General features: G+C 37.5%; 1 pseudogene; it reads left to right on the forward strand.

Moving 5' to 3' along the window:
- Positions 1 to 351: 351 nt before the first annotated feature.
- Positions 352 to 1,055, forward strand: LOC128590594 (60S ribosomal protein L18a-like; annotated as a pseudogene).
- The last annotated feature ends 5,322 nt before the right edge of the window (positions 1,056 to 6,377 follow it).

Here is a 6,377-nt window from a genome sequence, read left to right on the forward strand (position 1 = left end):
CTTTAAATAATCTTTTATTTTCAGTCTTTGACCTCTCACTATCTTGCTTGTATTCAGAGAGTGTGGTTTGGAAAAAAATGTCTCTTTGCTCAGGTTTAGAAAATGGAGGGAACCCTTGAATGGGGGAACCCTGTATCATCAGTACTGGGGAAATAGGACATTTCATGCTTACTAATTAATAAAGAGTGAAAGAAGACGCTAATATCTATTTTCATCAGACAGAAACTCAATTATTTCCTGCACCAATTCTATAATCTGTCTCTTTATTCTTCTTTTATATTGTCAAATAAAAAACAAATCTAACTTAGGTAAAGAGCAACTTTATTCAAAAGAAATACAGTAGTGTGATAAATGAAAGACCATTGGAATAGGGGAACAAGATCTGTGCCTTTTGCGGGTGGTGGCGCGTGTGGAGAGAGCGCTGTGAAGGCCTCTGGTGGCTTGGAGAGTGCGAGGTGTGGGGGGCGCTGCCTGCCTCCCCGAGTGCCACGCACCGCCGCCTCTCTACTGTGTGAGGAGCTTTGCACCTAACCGCTTTTGGTACTTTTCATCTCAGCTAAAGAAGATGAAGAAGTCTTGGAGGATATTGTCTTCTGTGGGCAGGTGTTTGAGAAATCCCCTCTGCAGGTGAAGAACTTCAGCATCTAGCTTCGCTTTGACTCCAGCAGCGGAACCCACAACATGTACCGGGAATATGGAGACACCGCCACTGGGGAGAGCTGTCGCCTGGTGCTCCCGGGACATGGGCGCCCAGTACCGTGCCCAGGCCGCTCCATCAGATCACGAAAGTGGAGGAGAGGGGCAAGACATGATTGCAAGAGGGACTTTACCTAACAATTGCAATCAGTGTAACTGGCTTATTGTACCCTCAATGAATCCCCAACAATAAAAAAAAAAAAAAAAGAAAGTGGAGGAGATTGCAGCCAGCAAGCGCCTGCGGCCGGTAGTCAAGCAGTTCCACGACTCCAAGGTTAAGTTCTCCGGGCCCCATCGGGGCCCTAAGTCGTCAGCACAAGCCATGCTTCACCCCCACCAGGCCCAACACCTTCTTCTAGGGGCAGTCCCCTCTCGCCCATCTCTGCCCAGGTAAATTCAAGATGCCCAGGGAGGGGGAAAAAAAAAAAGAAAAGAAAAAAGATCTGTAAACATCAGGAAAGTTAGGTGGGCTGGAATTTTCTTTCATAAGGCTGGGTATGAGGAAATGGGTGGGTCGATTGTGCTCGGACAGTTGATGCAGGAATATCTTGCCTTCTGGTCTGCTGATTCTTGGGAGGGGTACCTCGGGAGGGGTTGTATGCTAGCTCAGGGTGAGGCTAAGTCAAAGGCCAAGAAAGAAATAAGTTTGGTTAAGTCAATTAATAAGTAGCTTGTTTCAATTGATGGGAGGAGACATAGAGCTCACCTAATTTTTTATGAGGCAAAAAACAGAAATGTGAAGGCTCTGTGTCTGGTGTTGCCATGGATGTTATGTAAGTCACAGAGGGAAGAGTTGTTTCTTGAAGTAAGCCAACTTCTGAAACTTTTAAATATCGGGGATTTTTTAACCATCATTGTCTTTCAGGAGCACAGAACTTAGGTGATATTCAACATTGTCATTTATATTTGCATCTGTTAACATGGAAGTTTCCTAAATTTCTCTGCTCATGTTGTTATCTCCATTCTATCAACTAAATGCTCCTTCGTTTATCCTTCCCTACCTTCTTTATAAGTATTTCCCTCTTGACCAGATTATTTCCATAAATGCATAATTATGCCCAAGTGTATCCAATTTGAAAACATCAAAACAAACAAACTCTTCAACTGTCTTTTACTTAATCTATGTTTCTCCTCTCCCCTGTTCATGAAAAATATCTGTGTCACCTCACAGGACAATCTGGAGCTTGTCATTTGGCTCATCCTGAAATCAATAATGACCACCATTCAATCATTTTCAATGGATATTTTTATTTCCTCAACATTCTATAACACTCAGCAGCATGGGACTTGGAGGACCATTCCTTCCTTCTTGAAATACTGCTTGTCATACCTTCTAAATACATTACACTTTCTCATATTTTCTCCAACACATCACTAGATGCTCTTTTTCACTTTTCACCGTCAACTCTTTCTCTGCACAATTTCCAAATATTAGAATCTTCAGGGATTATTTTGAGCTCATTTCTGCTCTGTCTGATTGCTCCCTCTGTGACCTCATTTATTCTCAAGATGTTAAATGTTTCCTGTATCCTGTGGATTTCAAATTTATACGTTCAATCAAGATGCTTCTGAGAGTTCTAGAGACTCATAAGCATAGCTTGTAAGTCAGTGTCTCTATTTGGATGTCAGATGTTAAGGGAACTTCTTTTTTTTATTATGATTAAATCATAGCTGTGTACATTAATGTGATCATGGAGCACCATACACTGGTTTTATAGACCATTTGATACATTTTCATCACACTGGTTAACATAGCCTTCCTGGCGTTTTCTTAGTTATTGTGTTAAGACATTTATATTCTACATTTACTAAGTTTCACATAGACCCTTATAAGATGCACCGCAGGTGTAATTCCACCAATCACCCTCCCTCTGCCCATCCAACCCCTCCCTCCTCTCCTTCTCCTCCTTCCCCATATTCTTAGGTTATAACTGGGTTATAGCTTTCATATGAAAGCCATAAATTAGTTTCATAGTAGGGCTGAGTACATCAGATACTTTTTCTTCCATTCTTGAGATACTTTACTAAGAAGATACTTTACTAAGAATCATCAGAGAAATGCAAATCAAAACTACCTTGAGATACCATCTAACTCCAGTAAGATTAGCCCATATCACAAAATCCCAAGACCAGAGATGTTGGTGTGGATGTGGAGAAAAGGGAACACTTCTACTTAAGGGAACTTCTTAAACTACCGGAGCCAGTTCTGCTGCAACTGCTAAGAGCTTTGCAGATGTCCTGTCTGCCAGTATGCTCCCTTCAGCCTCAGAAGACTGGGAGATGGCTTTTTAAATCACAACTGCATAATTTATAAAAATGTGACAGATGACAATAAATGGAAGATCATCAGAGGCTTCCCCAGTTGTCCTGCTTTAAACCCTCAGTTGAGAAAACCATGGTACGTACTTTGCTGGGGGTTGCCTGCTGTGTCAATCTGTGAAAATAAACTCCTGATTCATCCAGTCAAACCAGATGTCCTAAAAAATACTCTAGCATGAGAACTAAAAGTTGTCAGAAAATTAATGATTCATTACATTCTCTACCAAATTATGACAGTGCCCAAATTATCATAATGTTACACTTTTTTACTTTCTTTTTTATCTTTTTTACATGTGCATGTGTTTATTAGGTTTTCATTTTTTGCCTTCACAAAATTAAAAAGGCTTAAAATGTAATAACAATAACAACTTTTAAGATAAGGACTAGAAACAAAAACCTCATAAAGAAGAAACGAAGATAAATACATTCAGAAAAGAAATCAGATAATTGCTGCATCAGAATATTAAGCAATAATAATAATCATGCAAAGAGGGCGGTGCCTATGGCTCAAGGAGTAGGGCGCCAGCCCCATATGCTGGAGGTGGCGGGTTCAAACCCAGCCCCGGCCAAAAAACCAAAAAAAAAAAATAAATAAAAAATAAAAAAATAATCATGCAAAGAAAGTACCATTCACATTGTCAAACAAGAGCATGTCTACTATAGAATGCTCTGACTCTGAGGTTCAATATGGAATCATCAGTTAACTTCTTCTTATTTTTTTTCCAAAGTCTCAAAAAATAGGCAACCAACATTCACAAATAAAAGTAAAAGATAATTTCAAAAAACAGATCATGCCAAATCTTATAGACAATAGAAAAAGAAGAAATACTTCAAATCATTCTACTTACTCTGGATACACCTGATAGTAAAATTGGAGAAAATATATTATTATAAAGGGGAAATTACAAACATATTTCACTTATAAATGAGAATACAATATCCTAAACAACATATTAACCAGTTGAATTAAAAAATAATGTTTAAGTAATGCAACTTGGTCAAAATTAGATCTAATTTATGTGAGAATTAGTCACTATTTTCTTTTATTTTACACTTTCTTGTTCTTTTTCCTAATTGTGTCATCATGTAAGCAAGGTTCCTGTTTCTTTTTCTGAGAGTAATGACTTCTAATGGGAGGGTGTGTAGATTTTAGACATGTACTCATAGTGTAATTGATACTGCAGTCTGAGATCAGCCATCACTAGCTTACATTTCTGAAAAGAAAGAAAACTCTCAATTTCTCATTACAAATGTGGTCCCTCCCACAGTTGTCTGAATCTCAATAATCATTACAACTATCCAAACCTTCTACCCAGTTAATAAATACACCATGTGGAGTCATCTTGAAGAAATTAATTGCTTTTTCTTTTGACATTCTCTTCATAAGTAAACCACGTCTTCTATATGTCAAATATACAACCCTGCCCCACTTTCTAACTGCTCTCCTAAAAAATCACTGCCTCCAGTGTTCGGTAGATCCTCCAAAAAGAAGCTGAGCAAAGACATTTTAGATTTAAACCTAAACATCCAACATTTGGATTTAGCAGACATCTACAAAACATTTCATCCCAACAAAACTGAATACACATACTTCTCATCAGCCCACAGAACATACTCCAAAATCAATCACATCTTAGGTCACAAGTATAAACTCAGTAAAATTAAAGGAATTGAAACTATTCCTTGCATCTTCTTGGACCACCATGGAATAAAAGTTGAACTCAGTAACAACAGGAATCCGCATACTCATACAAAAACATGAAAGTTAAATAACCTTATGATGAATGATAGATGGGTCAGAGATGAGATTAAGAAGGACATTGTCAAACTTTTGGAACAAAATGACAATGAAGACATGAATTATCAGAACCTCTGGGATACCGCAAAGGCAGTCCTAACAGGGAAATTTATAGCACTGCAAGCCTTCTTCAATAGAACGGAAAGAGAGGAACTTAACAACTTAATAGGACATCTCAAGCAACTGGAAAAGGAAGAACATTCCAACCCCAACCCCAGTAGAAGAAAAGAAATGACCAAAGTTAGACAGAATTAAATGAAATTGAAAACAAAGGAATTATGCAACAGATCAATAAATAAAAAAGTTGGTTTTTTGAAAAGGTCAATAAAATAGATAAACTTTTCGCTAACCTAACCAGGAAAAAAAGAGCAAAATTCTAATCTCATCAATCAGAAATGACAAAGATGAAATAACAACAGACTCCTCAGAAATTGAAAAAACCTTAATGAATATTACAAGAAACTTTTTTCTCAGAAATATGAAAATCTGAAGGAAATTGACCAATACTTGGAAGAACGTCATCATCTAAAACTTAGCCAGAATCAAGTGGAAATGCTGAACAGGCCAATATCAAGTTCTGAAATAGCATCAACAATACAAAATCTCCCTAAACAGTAAAGCCTGGGACCAGATGGTTTCTCGTTAGAATTCTACCAAACCTTTAAAGAGGAACTCGTACCTATATTACTCAACCTGTTCCAAAAGGTAGAAAAAGAAGGAAGACTACCCAACACGTTCTATGAAGCAAACATCACCCTGATCCCCAACCCAGTAAAAGACCCAACAAGAAAAGAAAATTATAGACCAATATCACTAATGAATATAGATGCAAAAATATTCAACAAGATCCTAACAAACAGAATCCAGCAACACATCAAACAAATTATACATCATGACTAAGTCTGTTTTATCCCAGGGTCTCAAAGCTGGTTCAATATATATAAATCTGTAAGTATAATTCAGCACATATACAAATTAAAAAACAAAGACCGTATGATTCTCTCAATTGATACAGAAAAAGCTTTTGATAATATCCAGCATCAGAACACTTCATGATCAGAACACTTAAGAAAATTGGTACAGAAGGGACGTTTCTTAAACTGATAGAGGCCATCTACAGGAAACCCACAGCCAATATCGTATTGAATGGAGTTAAATTGAAATCATTTCCACTCAGATCAGGAACCAGACAAGGCTGCCCATTGTCTCCACTGCTCTTTAACATTGTAATGGAAGTTTTAGCCACCACAATTAAGGAAGAAAAGGCTATCAAGGTATCCATATAGGGTCAGAGGAGATCAAACATTCATTCTTCACAAATGATATGATTGTATATCTGGAAAACACCAGGGATTCTACTACAAAACTCTTAGAAGTGATCAAGGAATACAGCAGTGTCTCAAGTTACAAAATCAACATTCATAAATCAGTAGCCTTAATATATACCAACAATACTCAAGCTGAAAAAACAGTTAAGGACTCTATTCCATTCACAGTAGTGCCAAAGAAGATGAAATATTTGGGAGTTTATCTAACAAAGGACATGGAAGATCTCTATAAAGAG

The sequence above is a fragment of the Nycticebus coucang genome, chromosome 1 (assembly GCF_027406575.1).
Source record: "Nycticebus coucang isolate mNycCou1 chromosome 1, mNycCou1.pri, whole genome shotgun sequence".
NCBI classification, from domain to species: Eukaryota; Metazoa; Chordata; class Mammalia; order Primates; family Lorisidae; genus Nycticebus; species Nycticebus coucang.